Genomic DNA, 20,234 nt, shown 5'->3' with positions numbered 1-20,234 from the left:
GACTGGACGAACTCAGTCAAGTTCCCTGATTTCTGAGCCTCCAGTTAGCTCCTCACTTGCCACCTGGACCTAGAAACACTAGCTATAAGAATTGGCCACCGTGGAGATCCAGTAAGAGCCTCTTTATAAACGTATATGACAAAGTACTATGTATGTTTCAATCCTTTGCTCCAGCCATAACCACTGAAGAATAACACCATTATGCAACTGTGTATTAGCCTCATCCTAAATTCCATTTTTTTCTCCTATTTTTGTCACTATTTTTGTTTACTTCTTTTCCACTTCCAATTTGTAAATATGCTGAATATTTAGTTAAATTTTGGGAAAAGATAGGATCTAATTTTTGGGGTTTTTTTCCATATTATTTTTTGGTGGACTATAATTATACACAATGATGGCATTTGTTGTTACATATTTATACATGCACGTGATATAACAATATAATTTAGCCAGTATCATTCCCCAGTAGTTCCCCTTTCCCTCCTGTCTTCCCTCCCCCTGGTCTCTTTCCTCTATTGCTCTCCCTTTGATTTTCATGAGATTTCCCCTATTTCTTTTCCTTTTCCTCTCTGACATCCACATATGAGAAAAAACATACAATTCTCCACTTTCTGAGTTTGTCTTATTTTGCTTAAAATAATGTTCTCAAGTTTCATACATTTTGATAGGACCTAATTATTATTTTGCTAGTTGAGTGCCACAAAGAATTAGAAAGATATGTGATGCCAACCTTCCCTACTTTACCACCAACCCAGGGTCAGCCTTGCTAGCTTAAACCAACCTCAATCACTGAATTCTAATATGTCAAACATCATCTGTGACCCGTAACTTCCTATCACTTTCTAGGGGAGATGATACTTGGTCAGTGTTTACCTGGCTGCAAAGGTCAGTTATGTTGGTTACTCAGGAAAGGACAGACCTGGGTTTAAGGCCTTATACAATTCAGGGCCACCAGTGTGATGGCTTTTTCACTGATGTTGTAAAAGCCATCTTTTTGTGGAGACATTTCCTAATTCATATACCTAGAAATGCTAGGAGAAACCCATTCATTCTTTCCTTGAGTAGTTAATGAATCCCTGCCACTTACCAGTCACTATGGCTTATATCACTATGGTAATGTAAGAATTAATAAGAGATGGCCTCTGTCTCCTGGGAATGCAGGGTCCAATAGAGATACAGCTATGTAGATGACCAAGCAGCTGAATGGTAGAGAAGATATGGTAGAGTTCTTGTGGGCACAATCCCTGGATTGGCCTGCTCTGTTAATCTCCAGTTGAGGGTCCTTGGCCACCAATTTCTCCATGCCTTGGTTCCCTATATATAGAGAGGGATTAATCATGGTGCTTACCAAATAGAGTTGTGGTGAGAATTACTTGAGATCAGACACTTAGAATACATAGAACAGTATCTGGCATCCCAGTAAATCCTTGGTAGAGGATGATGACGGTGGTGATGAGAGATGCTCCAGGTTGGGATCAGAGGAAAGCCTGTCAGTTGTGTCCAGGAGGCTGAGGAGGGCACTGAAGAATTGATCTTGCTGGGTGGAGGAGCAGGAACACTTTTCAGGGGTGAATTCAGCACACAAGCACAGGTAGGGTAGAGAGAAAGATGTTAGGTAAGAGCTACTGTCAGTTCCTGAATTCTGAGCTCTGTGCCAAAATAGAAACAAGTATGCCATGTTTCTGTCTCAAGGACATTTTGTTTGTTACCACACAGAAAATTGGCTGGGCTGGGAAAAAATATGATCTGCAAGCAAAGGCTTTTGTCAAATAGATATAATCAGTACCTACAGCAGCAGGGGAGTTGATAACAAGGAACACTTCTCTAGTTAACTTCTGCTTGGGAAAAATATTTGTTAAGAAAATGAAGGTTTAAGTAAATCTGAATGAATTGCATAGGTTGATAATGTGGTCTGAGCTTTGCAAATTATTTTTTAGCCCTCCACTTCTCTTTAAGACTAAAACCAAATCTAAATAAACAAACAAAACTATCAAGTCCCAAGAAGACAGACAACTCTTAAATGATATCAATGTTGGGAAGGGGCTGAGATAAAAAAAAATCCCTGGTCTTTTCTATCCTTCTTCTTCCCAGAAAAAATATTCCTTAAAAAACTGGGAGACATCAAATGCTGTGATTCTCCAAAATGACAGAAATGACTAAAAATGAAACCAATGACAGGTAGCGACAAAAAGCCTCACTGAACTTTTGCTTGTACATAAATAAGTTTATTTATTTATAATTTAGTTCTTCTGTTTGAAAACATTGAATTCCCAAACAGAATAATTGGTTTAAAATTAATGTGGTTTATTAACAATTAAAAGTGATAACCCAAGCCGAAGAAGATTGGAGGTGAAATGTTGGGTTTCCTTTGATAGGTAGAGTAATTACAAAGTGTGCTTTTGAAGTTCAAGAAGACAGCCTTAGGACACAACATTTTTAAAGTAAAAATTGGCTTGCACTCTGTTCAAGTGATTTATTTTGCACTAAGAAATGGGTGTGAGACATGATGTGATTTAAAATTTCATCCCTTGATGGAACTGCTTGAGGGTGACATGATTTTCTTCTTTTTTCTTTCCTCAGCCTGCTCAGCCTATGAAGTTTCCTATCTAAAAGTTAATCTTTTGAAATTCCTTAGGAATTTAAGGCAACCTAATCTTTTGGTGTGTAAACAAAAGGTACTAAGTATCTTGTTCTCTCTCTGACACTCAGGAGCTCAGGAGCGGCCAGGTAAGCAGCTGGAGGGGCCTACTGCTTACTAAGGCAAAGCCAATTCAGCCAGTCTTGTTTTGTTCCCCAAATGTCACTGTTCCCATTAAAAATGTTCTTTCTCTCTCTAAGAGGTCTTGAAAGGTGTGGGGGATTGACTAGGAAAGGTGGAAAATAGTTGAAGAGGAAAGTTAAAAGGAATCAGGATTTCATTATAATGGAAGACTGGATTACTGAGAGAGGAAGGCCTTGAGGAAAGGTGAACAGGAGTTTGAAAATGTTTTGATGGCACAGATATTTTACATATTTCAGTGAGTGCTGCCTCTCTCTTCCACCAAGGCAAAGGCATGCATTTATCAGACTTTAAAAAGTTTTCAGTCATCTGTTTATGTAAAGAAGAAAGGTAGGTGAAAACAACTCGTCTGTTTTGGCATGCTAGCAAATGCTTCAGGACTGGCTGTCTGCAGAGAGGTGGGGCAGGCCCTGGTATTTGTCAATTTCTCTGGTGTAAATGCTTTCACTGTGATGGGAACATCTAAGTCGAAAAGAGATACACAGTAGCTCACTCCAGCAGACTCAACAGGCATATATAACACTAAGGTTGTAGAAAATAGTAAAATGTAGTTTTAAAAGGGACAGTGGTGGTGATATTTAAGTACTCATTAACTCTGATTTTAACATAATTTAATTGTATGTGTAATATAATTTTTAGTAGTGGCTGTTTTTAACACCTGGCCTACAGTTTTCTTAAAAATTTAAGCTGGCTCTCAGCACACCACTAAATACGTATATGACATACTCAGAAAGAGCTGGAAAAGTCACACCCCTGTAGTAATCACCTCTGGGTAGGGGAGTGGTAGTGTGTAGAAGGGGACCTTGACCATTTGCTTTATGTACTTGCAAAGAGTGAATATGAAAGAGACATAAGATATCTGTTGTTCTCATGCCAATACCTCCTTCCTTTTTTTACACCAGAGCCCAAGCCCCTTGGTATGGCTCATGGGAGGGTATTGATTAGTAACTAAAATTTATCTTTCTTCTTCTTCTTTTTTTTTTTTAAACTGGAGATGGAACCTAGGGGCACTTAACCACTGAGCCACATCCCCAGCCCTTTCTTGTATCTTATTTAGAGATAGTGTCTTATGGAGTTGCTTAGTGCCTCACTAAGTTGCTGAGGCTGGCTCTAAACTCATCCTCCTGCCTCAGCCTCCCAAGCTGCTAGGATGATAGACATGCACCACCAAACCCAGCAAAAACTTACCTTTCATTCTGGTTTGGCCTTTCACATACTGTTTAACTGAGAGCAAGTTATTTAACCTCTCTGAGCTTCATCATCTTTTTTTGTCAAATGAAGATACATGGATTTTATCTCTAAGAGTCCATAGTTCTAACCTTCACATTTCTGATTTTTTATCCTATCACTCAATAGATCCACAAGAGATCTGGAGCATTCCCACAGACTGAACATTCTGTGAATTCAAAACTCACCCCTTGTATTATGTATTTTATTTCCTGACTTTTCAAAAAAGATTATGGACTTGAAATTCATGGTCAGTGTTGAGCATCGCAAAAGTTGGCTGGGTCGAGAAAACTGAGGTTTAGAAGTGAGTTTCAAGATATTCCAGGAGCTATTCTCTGGTTTGCTCCCATCCTGACAGGCATGATGGCTTGCAGGCTCATTGATAAGGGTATGACCTGAAGGAACATGGAACTGACCTGAACATCACTCTGCATGGAGTTAACATTAGTCTTGACCAGTCAAATTAGGAATTTGACTTCCAATCAAAATAATGGCATCACTTTCATTGTTTTTTTTAAATTATTTTTTTATTTTGGGCAGTACTGGGGTTTGAACCCAGTGGCACTCTACTTCTGAGTTATATCCCCTTGTGTTTAATTTTTTATTTTGAGACAGGTTCTTGCTAAGATGCCAAGGCTGGCCTCAAACTTTTGATCCTCCTTCTCAGCCTCCCAACTCAGCCAGGATTATAGGCGTGTGCCACCATGTCTAGCTGTTTTTATTCTTAAACTAAAAATAGTTGATATTTATTATAGAAAATTTAATACATGCAGATGAGCAAAGAAGAAAAATGGAAGATCACTAATATTAAAAAGTGCAATTTTCCTTTTTTTGACTTTTGTTTTATGTACATGTAAAGATTTGTTTTAAATGACATCATACTTCTTGAGACTCAGACTCAGAGCCTGGGTTCTGAAGCCAGAACTGGCTCCATCCCTTGGAGCTATCGTGTGACCTTGGGCAATTTACCCTGACACTCTGAGCCTTAGTAAAAGGAGAAAAATAGAATCTACCTTGTAGGATTGTGGTGAGAATTAAGTGAGTTAATTTATATGTAACCTTTATAGAACAGTGCTCAGCATACAACTCAATATACAATAGCTTTTTAAATTATGTTCCATTAGAGTGATGCACCACGTTTACTAATGTCTTACTAATGGATATGATTTTAAGTTTTTCACAATCAAGATGAAATCTCTTATAAGTTATAACCATGTACATCCTCAGAATAGATTCTCAGATGTGGAATGGCTGAGTATGCACATTTTAAGGTTTGAAACATATATTATGCAAATTAAAGTCCTCCTTATACACAGCCAACTAAACATCCTTGTAAGTGCACAAGCATGTCCTATCTCTCCCTCTTATCAATACTGGTGAATGGGTTGGGTTTTCACATTTCCTTATCAAAATAAGAACTCCAGTCCATTTCCATAATATATACAAATCTATGCTCTCCATCTTAAATGCAAAATAAATGCCCTGAGATACTATTAAACTGTAAAAATTAATTAATTTTGAAGGCAAGCATTTTTTTTTTTCAGGAATTAATTCACTAGGTTGTACCTAGGCATGGATATTCATCCCCAATCCCATTACTGGGCAGGAACAGACACAAATTGCATCTGAAAAACCAGTCCTTGCTCAGCATGAAGGGCCAAGGAGAATAGCTCCTGGAATATCTTGAAACTCACTTCTAAACCTCCTGTCTCCCCTTTCCAGCCTTATTGGATCTTTAGATTCCCTCAATTCCCCATGGCTTTGATGCAGATCCTTTACCTTGCATGATGGGTGGAGGCTATTGGCATCCTTGGTGGTTCTTCTTTGTGTTTGAGAAGTGTGTTAGCACAGATCATGCCTAGCCTGACAGGGACACTGATGAAGGAATATTTCAACAAGCAGTGTGTCAACCAGGGAACTTAACTACTGGTTTCTCCACAGCCCTGGAACTGGAGATAGGAGACTATGGGATCTGAGGTGCTCTCCACAGATGGAATTTCTTCGAGGAAACCCAAGTTTTGCTCCTAAGGTCTTTCAGCTGATTGTACAAGGCCGCAGGTTATTGAGGATGAGTCCCTTTATTTAAAACCAACTGGTTGTAGATACTACATCTACAAAGTACCCTAGATTAAAACCTAAATCAGTGCTTAATAATTGGGTACATCAACCTAGCCAGGTTGACAGACACAATTGACCATAATAGACAATCACAAGAAGCCAGTGTTTACGAATAGTGGCCTGACTCCTGCTTCCCCGGTCCCCAAGTCCCCTTTGAACTCCATACTAGACAATGCACAAAATTTGTGAGCTGACTGAGAGTTATCCTTAGTCAGCTGCTCTCCTGAGAAAGGAGAGCACTAACTTCTCCTCACGGGAAGCAAGAGGCAACTTGTTACCCCATTTGCATTCGAGATGACTTGGAAATTCAATTTCTCAGCCTCATGTAATAAATGACAGGACCATAGTGTGAGGGCCTGGAGCACAGAAGATATAACTATGCTTTCTAATAGAGTCCCAAGGAGAGTTCAGAGACGCAGTCTTTCTGTGGAATAATAAGTAATAGGCGAAAGATGAAGAGTTCATGGTCAAAACAAAAAAAAGCGGGGGCGGGGGGACAGGGTTTAAGTTAAACATATTTCTTTACAAAAAAACCAAAAAGTGTAGGTTAACGTGTGTAGGGACTCTTGGAAGGAGGTTCTGGGATGTAATATTTGTCAAGCTTACTTGATTGTGGGATCAGTTTTTTGCTGAGCACATTTTGAGTCTAGTATCCCATGAAATACTTTGGGAAGAGGTGTTATAATTTATAGTGTTAGCTGACCACAATACAGATGGAATAAAATTTCTTCCAGATTATCCCACGTACTGCCATTTTGCACCACTGGATTCTACACAGAGGTGTGTTTGTTGAGAAATTCCCTTCAAAGATCCTATTGAACACCCTTATTTTTTGAGTGCACATTATGTGCCAGTGCTGGAAATATGGGGCTGTGTGAGACTCACACAGACCCTCACCTTATGGAGCATGTGTCTTTTTCTAGACATGCATTCCATGAGGAAGTGACCCCTCGGATTCCTTAGCTGTTCCGGATGGAGCCCCAACAGACCTGCCGTCAACTCTGGGGCACACATTTCCTGTAGGTTAAAGGATTCTAGAAATGGGACCATGTGTCCAAACAAACAGTCTGTGCCTTGGCAGGAGGAAGAGAGTGCTAAGAAAATCATATCCATTTTGCCAGGGAACAAGATCAAAACCAGAAAAAAAAAGAGAATCCTTTCATATGGGGTGGGCAGATTGGCAGAAAGCAGTTCCTCTGAGGTTGATGGAAATAAAAGGTGGCCAGTCTCCCCTTTCTTACTGCCAATACTTTCTCTTGACAGCCAGAAAGATCCTTAACTGAAAACCTTGAATGTGGTGACTTTTTTTTTTTTTTTTTTTTCAGTGCTTGGGATGGAACTCAGGGCTGTATGCATGCTAAGCAAGTGCTTTACTGCTTACACCCCTAGCCCATTGAATGTGAGAAGATGCAAATAACTAAAAACCCAGTTCTTTCACAGCCATATTTAGTTGCAAAGCCATCCAGGAACGCCTGTATCCAAAGTTTTTATCTCTGGGTCCCTGGTCAGTCTCATTTTGCTAAAGGAGAATTTGAGTCAAGATGAGACATTCTTTGTGGAGCTAAAGGAAATGCTGGGCTGGGGCTAAAGCTCAGTGATAGCATGCTTGCCTAGCACCTGTGAGGTACTGGATTAGATTGTCAGCACCACATAAAAATAAATGAATAAAGTAAAGGTATTGTGTCCATCTATAACTTAAAAAAAGAAAAAGTAGAAATGGCTCATTTTCTGTTTTATGCAGGACTGCTCCTTCCTTGGCTTGCCTCATCTGTTGGTTAAGCTCATCTAGGCCAGCTGCAACTTAGCTAGCCATGCCTGGTTGGGAGTACCCCTGCAGGCTGCTAGAGAAACCTCCTGGGAAGGTGCTTATGGACAAAATGGAGGACACTCTCCAAGAGTGTCACAGGGGAGACAGAAGGGACACCCAGGGCAATCCTTCCTTCTACCTTACCCTTGTCATAAATCAACAGACTTGTACGACCATTTCTTTTATAAAATGCATAAAACAAGGGTATTTTAAGATAGGTTAAATATCTTGACAGTAGAAATTCACCTCAAATTGGAAAATTATAAGTGGATGTTTTACCAAGTTGAAATTGGATGTGGGCTTGAAAGTTGTTCCTTTTATGTTCACTCCAGTTTCTAGTCTCTGCCTTTTCAGCCCATGCTTGTAATAGCTTCCATTAGTAGGTGCAGTCACACCCCGTTCTTAAATCAGTTCTGATCAGAACAGTAAGCAGGTTCAGTACCTTTGGCTTATCAGGCTGTGAGGCATGACTTAATCTTGTTTTAGAGATGAGTACTTATCTGCCCATTCAGCAGTAGCTTTCCCTTGATATTGTCCCTCTAGTGATTTCTACTCCATCCCCTCCTGAGGTTTAAATTTCCTTGACATTTTTTCTTTTAGATCTCTTTGTAGTGTGCAAAGAATACTGTTTAACCTTATTGGAGTCAGTCCTAGAGCAAATCAATTTCTTAACCAAAATGACACTCAATCCAAGAAAAAGTGATCTAACTGATGAAGGGTATTTCCTGTAAAGTTGAGACACGACCACATGAAACTTTGTGGCATTGGTTAGTGATGCATGCTTAAGGACCAGTCTATAGGTTCAAATCCTGTATCTGCCACTTAGTGACTGGATAATCTTTGGCAAATCATTTAATCTCTGTGCATCTTGGTTTTCTCATTTATAAATATGTATATCAGTTCATAGAGTTGCTGTGAGTATTGAATTAATTGTAAACCCTTGGAATAGTATGTGTCACATAGTAAATGATCTATAAAGTCGGCTTTTGTTACTATTATTATTTTCCTGGTTGATCACTAATTTGAGTCCTGGAGTAGGAGAGGGATAGAGGTGTGTGGGAAATACTTTTCTGAACTTTCCAACTCATACTAGCATTTCACACTTGCAGAGAGTTCAGGTTTGACCCTGGAAAAGTAACCACCTCCCAAATCTGCTATAATACTTGTTCAGTTAGAAATTAAAACATGGTCCATTGTAATTTTGAGTGCAAAGTAAGGATTGTCACCATTGTACAGTGTACTCCAGCACTGAATCCATTAAGCAGCAGCTTTTAGGGGAGGGGACAGGCATTCTCTTACCCCATTTACTGCTGGAGCACCGCCTGGTTGGGTACCCCTCCCCACCTTTGAACATTGAGCTTTGAACTGTTGCCTAACACTCTAACACCTTTTCTTTAAGAAGACTCCTTAATTTGACTATTACCTGCAGGGAAATCTACTTGCCAAAAATTCCAACAGTAACTATGGGCTGAGATCTTGGGGGTAAATTAGTATTGGATTTCTGGGCAATTTGCCCTAAATGCTAATGTATAAAAATGCACCTGGATAAGGACATTTTTCTTCTGAATCACAGATTCATGATCTAATAAACTTTTACTAACAAGAATAAAAATGTTGGCTTTCTTTGCTCAAAACTAAGCACATTAAATAGGTGCAACCTGGATGACAATTTGAAGGTAGGAATTCAGTGGCATTCACCTTTTTATCCCTTATAGCTCCTAGCCCAGTGCCTTGAACATGTGGATGCTCTAGATAACAATGTACTGCAAAGATGTATAGTGGGATCATAGAATCCAGGGTTAAAATTCTAGTTCTGCTGCTTATTTACTAGTGGTGGGGTCTTGAGTAAGTGTTTTACTTACCTGAGAACCAGTTTCTCCTTCCCAAGGCTGGGGATAGATAATAGTACCCTTTTAAGGTTCTTTCTTTAAAAAAATGTTTTTATTAGTGCATCGTAGTTATACATAATAGTGGGGTTCATTTTGACATAATCATATGTGCATGGAATGTAATTTGCTTCATTTCAGTCTCTAGTGCTTCCTCTTTTTCTCCCTTTCTCTCCCCGCTTCCTCCCCCTCTTGTAGCTGCTCTATTGGTCTACCTTCTATTTATTTATAGTTTTTAAAATTGGTGCTTTATAGATATACATAAAGGTAAATTTCTCTGTAGTATATTCATGTATATGCATAGGGTAATTTGGTTAATTTCATTTCAAATTTAAAGTTCTATAAGCTCTGAAGAAAATAATATAGGTAAAGTACCTGAATCCGGGGTTATTTCTCTATTCCAGGGACTCTTGAGAAACTTACTTTGCAATACTTAATTTTACAAACTTTTTTTTGGGGGGGGATATTGAACCCAGGGCCTTGTGCATTCAAGGCAAGCACTCTACCAACTGAGCTATATCCCCAGCCCAATTTTACAAACATTTAAAAAATCAACTATCATTAGAAAATAACTTCTTCCTAACCTAATTTGTTTTCCTAAGTCATAGAGATAAATTGCATTTATTCTTTTGTGACTGAGCTAAAAACAAATGAAAAACTGGCTTTGCCTTTGGTAAAACTTAATCATTATTTTTAAGTAGAATCTAAGTTATTCTTAACCACTTTTATGAAGTTATTAACTCCTTTTTTTGGGGGACCAGAGGTTGAACCTGGTAGGACACTTTACCACTGAGCCACAATCAATGCCTTTTAAATTTTTTATTTTGAGACAGGGTCTTACTAAGTTGCTGAGGGTCTTGCTAAATTTTGGAAGATGACTTTGAACTTTCATCCTCCTGCTTCAGCCTTGTGAGTTGCTGGGATTACTGGCATGCACCCCACTGTGTAGGGCTTGAGTAACATTTTGCTTTACATCATTTGAAAAGTCAATGCCTAGTCCAAGCTTCTAGGTAGAAAAACCAGGCTACTTATCAAGAAAGATAATCAGATTGAAATTGGACTTTTTATCTGCAGACTTTTGCAAGTTAAGATAGATTTTTAAAGAAAAATGTTCATGACTCCAGAATTCCACACACAGTCAAGCCATTATTCAAGTGTGAAGATGTGAAAAAACACAGGTAACAGACATGTTACCTGCATACCTTTTATTTAAAAAAAAAAGTTATTCAAGGAAGTACTATAGCCAAATCAAAAAGAAATCAAGAAGGGAAGTCTATATATAGCATAGAATGGTGAGTATAAAATTTATAGTAATTGACCAGGTGTAGTGGCACATGCCTGTAATCCTAGCTTCTTGGGAGGACAAGGCAGAAGCATTACAAGTTCAAGGCCAGCCTGGACAACCCCATCTCAAAAAAAAAAAAAAAAAAAAAAAGTAGCTGATGCTATAGCTATAAAGTTTGATGCAAATTTTAAGTATTTTAATGTCAGAAGTAACAAATTTTAACAATAAATAGTCTAACTAAAATTTCTTTTTACTTCAGTGAAGCCTAAGAGAGGAAAAAGGAATTGAAATTCTGCTCAAGATCTGATATTGATGGTTGTGTGGAGCTAGGATATGGATCCTGAATACTTGAGTTTGATGTAAAAATTCATTTATATTTGTGAGAGTAAAAAGGCAAAAGCTATTAAAGAAGAAAAGAAGCAAAAAAGGTAAATATGATAAATTGAAAGCACAAAACAGGTAGCATAAATAAGACTGTATCAATAGCAAGACCATGTAAGTAGTTAGAATAAATATTCCAGGTTAATTCTTCTCCTATACCACTCAACAGTATACAAACTAAAAAGCAAAATCTTCATGTGAGTGAAAAAGTAAGACCATTACCTTTCTTTTGTTGATTTATTTTTAATTGATATATAAAAACGTAAAAATTGCACATAATAGTGAGGTACCATGTAAGGTTTCAATTTTATTAAGCATAAAAATGTTTAAATTAGGTTAAGTGTATTTATGTCCTCAAATGTTTGGGGTTTCTTTGTGGTGAAAAATTTCAAAATTTCAAAATCTCTTCTACTTTTGTTTTGAAGTGTTCAGTTTATAAAATTTGTTATCTGTAGTCACTACTGTGCAATAGCTGGAAGGTTTTTTTGTTTTGTTTTGTTTTTGCTACTGAGGATTGAACCCAGAGTTGCCCTACCACTGAGCTACATCCACAGCCCTTTTCATTTTCTTTTTGAGGCAGGGTTTCACTAAGTTACCCAGGCTGGCCTTGAACTTGTGATCTTTCTTCCTCAAAACAAGAGTACTTACAAATTAATGAGAAAGACACAAACACTTCCCAAAAAGAACAAGTTATACATACTAACAGGTAACTCATGAAATAATACATATAATACATACAAATGTCCATTCAGCATACTGAAAGGTCCTTGGCTTCTTTATATCCAAAGAAATGCAGATTAAAATGGTGTTCTATTTTTTACGTAACCAATTGGCAATGACTTAAAACAAGAATTATAGTATTCAGTATTTGCAAGTATGTGAGGAAATCAGTCCTCACAAATACTCCTGGTGGAAATGTGGATAGATATAATATTTATTTTTGGAAAGAAATTGTCAATGTCTGTGAAAATTTTTATATGGGCCCATTTTTCAGGCATTATTCCACAGAAACCTTCACATGCATGCACAAAGAAGTACTTATAAAAATATGTAGTTGAATATTATTTGTAATAGAGAAATATTAGAAGTAAGCTATGTGTTCATCAACAGAAATCATATTTTAGCACATGTATAAAATGGAGTAATTTTATGAATACAATGAAATGCATTTATTAAGAAAAATAATGTAACCAATAAGATGGAACAATTTCCATTACATACTGATGGAAAATAAAAAGCAAATTTTACAGCAGTATATGTAGAATGAATTTGTTCACTTGTTCAGTGTATAAAGTACCAGAAAAAAACAAGAGACTGGTAACAATGTTCACCTCTGGAGATGAGTTCAAACCATGGAATTGAATGCAATTATTTAAGACAAGCTAGAAGGAAGAGAAAAAAGCCCAAGAATAGGAAAATGAGTCATGCATATTTAAGGATAGGAAACCAGGTCTGTGCTATCCATCCATCCATCTATCCACTCACAAGCAATGAGTGACTACTGTGTGCTCAGTGCTGTACTTCATGATGAGTACATATCTTTGTACACAAAGATGAATATTAGGTACAATTTCTCCCAGGCACAAAAGAAGATCTTGAGAGGCCCTTAGCATAGAAATAATCATGGTATGCCCTCTTTAGGTAATCCAAAGTGATAAGAATGGCAAACCATAAAGAGCCAAATAAATAAAGTTGCCCACTACACAAAATGTTCAAGTTCAAGTGCTTGAGGATAAAGAACAATTTTATAGTTAGGATTTGATTTCTTGGTAACTTTTGTCAGAATCATTTTTGTACAGAGTAAAACCTGAACCCACTGACTTGGAAAGGGAATATAAGGTGAGAAAGTAGAAAGAATTGGTGTCTCTTTCAAACTATTAATGCTGAAGGGAAAAAGAGGCTTAGAATTTGAAAGGTGTTGAAAGGGAAACATTTTTGTGGAATGAGAGTCTTCAACTTGTTTGTAGGAAGAGAAGAGTGTAGAAAACACTTTTCTACACTGTAGAAAAGAGTGCCGATCTAAGAAGAAGAAGAATGGCTAATTTATCAGGGCTAGAGGGAACTTGAGTGGGCTGGAGGTGGGTGTTATGGTTTAGACATTGTGTCCCCAAAAAGCTCACGTGTGAAAGTGCAAGAAGGTTTAGAGGAGAAATGACTGGATTATAGTCCGATGGGATTAACTGGGTGGTAACTGGGGGCAGGTGGGGTGTTGCTGGAGGGTGGTTCATTGGGACCATGGCTATGGGGTATATATTTTGTATTTGGAGAGTGAAGTCTTTCTGCTTCCTGATGACCAGGTGAGCTGCTTTCCTCTGCCATACTCTTCCTCCATGATGTTCTGCATCACCTTGAGCCCCGAGGAATGGAGCCAGCCTTCTATGGACTAAGATCTCTGAAACTGTGAGACCTCAAATAAACTTTTCCTCTTCTGTAATTGTTCTGGTTAGGTCTTTTAGTTACATCGGGAAAAAAGTTGACTAAAATGGTGGGTTTAACTCTTTTCCTCTAGTTTACCTGTTCCTCAGCCTCTTCAATACTCTTGTTCCCTTGTCCTCTGTTTTCTCAATTTACCTTTCCTATTGTGTTTTCCATCTTTAGTCATCCTTCTCTTCAGGTACTTTCTTCCTCATATTTCTATTGGATTCTTCTGGGGGAAAAAAATCCACCCCATTTCAGTGTCACAGTCCTATCTTCTTTTTTATTCATGCTGCTGGGAAAAATTATATAATGTTCATTATAAATTCATAATCTCATTACTCACTTGGGCCCCCTACTGCTATACTGTTTTAAAGGGTCTTCTGCTGTTTTTTTTTAATAAAAAATAATTTATATAGTAAGTTGGAAGATGATGAATAGTTTGGAAAAAAAAGGGTACATAAAGCAGGATAAATGCAAGAACAGAACGGAAGGGAGAGTGGAATTTTAAATATGGTGGTCACGCCAATGAAACCCATTATTGTGTATAATTAAAATGCAGCAATAAAAGAAAAAATATGGTGGTCACAGTAAACCTCACCAAGAAAGTGACATTTGATCACAGCAGGGAGGAAGTTAGTTGAAGAAAGGTCTTATGAGCAGAAGGAGCAGTAGAGGCAGAGACAGGAAGGTGGGAATGTGCTTAGCACATTTAAAGAACAGTGACCATGCCAGCGTGGCTCCAGGAAGTGAAAAAAGGAGAGAAGTAGAGCAGAGAGGTAAATAAGGTCTGTGTTAATCACCCATGATTGTCCAGCAGATTTCCTCAAAAGTTGGCATCTGAAACAGTAAACATTTCTGTCTCCATTTCTGAGGGTCAGGAGTCCAGGAGTGGCTGGACTGAGGACTCTGGCTTAGGTTCTCTTACAAGGCTTTAGTTAAGGTGCTGGTGGGCACTACAGTCCTCTTAAGGCTCAGCGGGGGTAGATTTACTTCCAAGCTCACTTGAGTGGCCCTTCACGGGTTTCAGATCCTCACTGGCGTCAGTCCTTTGCCATGTGAATTGTCCCATATGCCTTATAAAATAGTTTGCTTCTCTGTGAAAATGAGAGAAACTCAGGATGGAAGCCATTGCTTTGTTTATCCTAACCTCAAAAGTGAATTTCATCACTTTTGTGTTCTAATAGTTAGAAGCAAGTCAGTAAGAGGAGTATTACGCAAGGTCATGACCACCAGGAGGAGGGGCTTGTTGGGGGCCATCTCAGACACTGCTTGTCACAGGGTCGATCACATTGGGCTTGACCTGGTAGATGATGTCAGGTTGTTGTTTACATGAGTGAAAAGAGTCCCCCCTCCCGGTGGGGGTGGGGGCATACGACAGAAAACAGATGTGCCCTGACTATGCTACAGCAGAATTTCCTTGGCTTCTATATTAATAGTACCAAGGTGAAAGAAGGAAGTCTAGTTAAGAAGCTCTATTAAATAATAATTTAGCAGAACTCAGGGGACAGATCTGGTTTGAAGTCACTGGAATATAGAAACTATCAAACATGAGACAACCACCAAGAGAGTGAACGACTTTAATTCTTTAAGTGTAATAAGATATAATTATGTGTACCACAGGGTAGAAGCCAGTGAAATTATTTCATATGCCTTTTATTCTTTTTAAAAATATTTTTATCTAAACATTCAGATATGGCCTACATGGCGTTGAATCTTCTGTTTGGAGATCAGAAACTGAAGCTATTGAGAAGGACCCAGACCTAAAAAGCAGGTGCTAGTCTCCCGGCACTTGGGAGTCATTGGCAGAGGGTGCCAGGACTCATGAAGGGTCACTGCAGCTTGTCTAGCATGTCTTTTTATTAAAGGATGAAGGTTTCCAATATTTTTGGTACTCTTTCTGAAGAAGAACCCATGGGCTCATATTTTGAAGATTATTTATAATTTCCTTTTGCCTTATTTAGGATACAAAAGAACAAGTTCCTCTCTAACCTATTTGTGGAGGTCACATAGCGAAAAGGAAGCAAACAGGATTTCTAAACAAAGATGGTTTTAATGACAATTTCCTTCAGTTCAGACAGAAAATCGTGCAGGGATACTGGCACATCTCTTTTGAGGATCATAGCCAGAACCTATTAGTTCCACCTGAGACATGTGTGGGGCAAGCCATGCCATGTATAGCACAGGGGCCTCATACCCCCAGTTAGGGATTTTCTTGACCATCCTTTATAGCACTGGATTGTTTGGATTTGAGCACTGGCTTCTCCATTCCTACCTACCCCCGATGCCACAAGCTAAGCTTCTGGCCCAGTTATTATACCAAGTGCTATGCTGCTTTAGTTTTCTTACATCTGAAATGAAATCTAGGGCTACCCCCTGGCTCTCTTGCATCTCCATGATTTTTCACATTTCACTTTCTTTACCCTGAAGTTCCCTCTCCTTTTCCCCAACCTGGCCACTGTTATTTCTTTAGTTTTTAGTTCAGGTGCAATCTCCTACAGGAAAAGTCAAGTCTGAGCTAGTACATGTCTTCACATGTATTAGCACATGAATCCCATTGCTGGATTCCAGTTGTTATGGCCCATCTCCTCTCCTGGAGGACAGTTGTTAGAAGGCAGGTTTGCACTCATACATGGTGAGCACTCAGTGAGTACTTCGTAAGTCATTTAAGCAATGGTCAAGTGAGCAGGGATACCTCCTTTTCTGAGAGAGGAGTGAATTAGAAGAGGTGTGAAGATGGCCCTGATTGGAGAAGACAGGACACAGTGGAAGTTGTTTTTGCTCACAGGAACCTGTCATCACTAAAGGAGATTAGGCCATCTGCTAAGAACCAGGAAGTCAGGGAGCTGGTAGGACCCTTGAGGAAAGTGGTAAAGGTTTGAAACAGCTGGTATGAAGAACAGAAATTGAATAGATGGGAAACACTTGAGGGCCCAACTGAGGTTGGAGCTCATAAATTTATAATGGAGCCCAGAGGCATGAATATGCAATTTTCTCCAGAAGGTTTTAGCCATCCTGAGCTAGAATAGGAAAAAAATGCTAATTATTATTTATTTATGCCTACTATATGATAAGATCTATACTATATGCTTAAGCTGCCTGTTCTCTATTCTCTTAACAAGCCTCTGATGCAGGTATTAATATTTCTATCAATGTGGATGGAAAAACTAAGGTTATGAAGGTTAATTTCCACGAAGTCTCACAGCTGGCAAGTGGCAGAAACTCATGCAAACTGCAGATTGACTCCAAAGGCCAGGACTTTGGGACTATAGCATTGACTGCTTCTTCCAGGAGTCCAGTTCTAAGCTAGGGGTGGTCACAGAGAAGGCAGTGTAGGGACAAAGGAAGCTAGAAAGCCAGGTACTGGCTAGAGTGTTATTACAATGGGCTCTAGATAAGCTAGTGTCTGAACTTAAATGTGTCTAGAGATATCTAAGTCTTGAGAAACTAAAGGTGTCCATGATATCAAAGAACAAGTCAATAGAGAAGAAAGGAGCAGGAGATGGGCACAGATAGGAATCTGTGGTTCGTGATATGAGTTTGGAGTGGACAGTCCAGGTAGTGATAAAGCTAATCCATGCTCATGGGGATGGATTCGAACAAAACAGAATAAAAGACAACATAAAACTGCAAGGCCCTTCTGTGTTGTTTCTTGGAAGGTTTGTGCCTGGCATATTTTAAGATGCCCAGTAGTAACCATAAAGAAAACCTAAAACAGTAGGATTCTTCTTCCCTCAGATGGAGTCTCAACTATGTCATCTGGGCTGGCCCCGAATTCCTGGACTCGAGCCATCCTCCTGCTTCAGAACCCCCTCCACTCATCACCACCAAAAAGCTGGGACTATAGGCAGGCCCAGGGCCCAGCTGGGACTTTCTGAGTTGTGTGATTTGTGAGCATTTACTGCTATTTTATAATCCCACCTAATCCATAATCTAATAAAATAGCTGTTGAGAGAAAAAAAGAAGACTGCCATCTAAATTGAAACAAAGTGTTCTCTTGAAGTGATTATCTGATTCTGGAGGGTAAAGTTATATACACTCAAACATTGGAAAGCCTTTTGGAAGAGAAAGCTAAATTCAGTAAAAATTAAACTATTGTTAACATGACCTAGAAAAACAATGATGAAATTTGCTAATGACAATTTCCTGTGTACTGTGTTGTTTATTTATATACTATGTGTGGATTAAAGCCTATAGGGGTCTTTAGCAAAGATGATATGAATATTCTATTTTTGTGTGTATGTTACATCAGGGAATTAGGTTCAGTCAACACTTTTGCACTCTGAAAGCTTTAATCAAGTCATAGACTCTTATTTAAGCTAAGTCATGATTATCCTTCACAAATGGACTATAAAACAGAATCCTGATTCATGAATTAGTTTATTGTTTTTTCCTGCTGATGTTTGTTAGATACAATGTACACTTATGCCAAAAGATGAGCAATGAAATCGCATGATGTAATCAAGTTATTTCAAAGGGTAAAGCCTTCAGGGTATTGGTAAACACACAGTTAAATAGAGCCTTACAGTACACTTCTGTGTTTTATGGTTTTGTCAAAATCAAAGGAAATGTATTTACTTTGGAACAAATAATAGTGGGAAATTTCTATAGTGTCCCTGTGGCTTGTTTTTCATTGTAACTAGAATTCCCTTTGGTGTGTGAATGACATTGCATAAGTAGCTGTGTGGGACAAAGGATAAGATATATTCCAGCCTTAATTACAGTATAGAGGCATTTTCCCCTTGGCTTCGTGCTTTACTTGCCAGGAAACAGCTATGGAAATGTACGTTATTGTTCTACAGTTAACAGAATTAAAGTTCTCAACTGCATGTGCTCCTGGCAAATCATAGAGTAAGCATAACTTCTCAACTCTATTCTTAGATTATTAAAGGAGAGATCTAGCTTTCTGTACTTTTTTACCTTCCTGATCTTTAAGTAGATAACCTCTGCCACTTGGCTGTCTAACTCATTTTCTATGTGTGTCCAAACAGCATTCCGCCATTTTTTTTCCTGCTTAATCATGAAAATGCATAAGCATTATAATGATCTCCTTCTACTTAAGAATACATCCAAACAAGACGCACGTTAAGGAACAAATTTTAACACTCCAAACCATACTTTCTTCTAAAATAATTAAACAACAAAATGTTTTTTATTTGTTCAAAATAACAAAAAGACCTTCACTCTGTAGATGCTTCCAGATACCATCGTAAGTAGCATGAGGTGTAATGCAAAAGGCAAAAGTAGAAATGTCCTTGGTTGTCTAAGATACAAGGCTGCCAGGCAGAGAGGCCATACCCATAGATTTCTGAAGGCTCAGTTGATTCTTACACTATGATTGAATGTCATTATACTAATTACAGAGCATTCTGTAATATGCAACTGGAAAGCATGGGGTTAATTGATGATACTAATATAGATATGTCAAGGCAGAAGTAATGATATACTTGCAAGTGCAGATCATATTACAAGAGAGTGTCAGCAGAATTTCAGGGAACGTGAGCCAGAACGAAGACTTGGACAGAACCAGCAATCTGTATGAACCCCAAACTCACAAAAGCATAAAATTACATTGAATATTATCTTCCCTTAGTTAGAATGAATTGTATCTTGGTTTCAAGGACTTAGTGATGATAAGCACTGTATTATATCTTCGTCTTGTACATGTTTTCCCCTAATTTTATTTCTTATCTTTTCTGCTTTAATGGAAGAATTGGTTAAAATAATTTATTACAGTTGCTAGGAACTACCATATGAATCATAAGAACTGATAAGATTCATTTCATGCAAAATAGAAAAAAAATTTTTTTTATTATAAATGAAGATGGTTATAGAAAACAGCACATATGTCATTATGCTGTAAAAACTGGGGTATTGTAGGGAAGAGGAAAAAGCCACATGATTTGTAATTTACATCCTGGAGTTTCTTCCTCTTCCAGAGAAACAATTAGAAGCATTTTTTTTTCCTTTTAAAATCAACAACAAGCCACCGTGAGAATTGGGTGGTATTTAATTCTTGTGAGAATTTTACTGAAAAGACGTCACTGTGCTCCACTTCAACCTTTGTTTAAGGTAATCCTTCTAGTATCCTGTGCTTTCCTTGGTGATCAGTGCTAACGCACTGTTAACTTATGGAAGCCAGATTGTACAGGCATGAGGTATGCTTGTCGGTGGTCAGGAGGTGGATGTCAGCAAGTGTGGGTTGCTTTCCAGAAGTTGGCAGTGATGAGAAGAAGAGAACACACCATAGCTTGAGGGGTAATGGGATCAAGGGAATCTTCTTCTGTCACAGGAAGGGAGACTGACCTTGCTCATAGGCCAAAAGAAAAACAAACA

The 20,234-nt window shown here is 38.4% G+C and overlaps 1 protein-coding gene across 3 annotated transcripts in view; it reads left to right on the top strand.

Moving 5' to 3' along the window:
• Positions 1 to 18,413, top strand: part of LOC120892546 (uncharacterized) — a 58,677-nt gene extending 40,264 nt beyond the window's left edge. For all 3 annotated transcript variants that reach the window (XR_013426032.1, XR_005737258.2, XM_078021828.1), the window contains exons 4-7: positions 2,581 to 2,727; positions 11,362 to 11,530; positions 13,781 to 13,883; positions 17,637 to 18,413. The gene's annotated coding sequence lies outside the window, so the exon portion shown is untranslated. The remainder of the gene's footprint in view (positions 1 to 2,580; positions 2,728 to 11,361; positions 11,531 to 13,780; positions 13,884 to 17,636) is intronic.
• The last annotated feature ends 1,821 nt before the right edge of the window (positions 18,414 to 20,234 follow it).

This window comes from Ictidomys tridecemlineatus, chromosome 9 (assembly GCF_052094955.1).
Source record: "Ictidomys tridecemlineatus isolate mIctTri1 chromosome 9, mIctTri1.hap1, whole genome shotgun sequence".
Taxonomy (NCBI): Eukaryota; Metazoa; Chordata; class Mammalia; order Rodentia; family Sciuridae; genus Ictidomys; species Ictidomys tridecemlineatus.
This window is presented reverse-complemented; position numbering and strand designations above follow the sequence as displayed.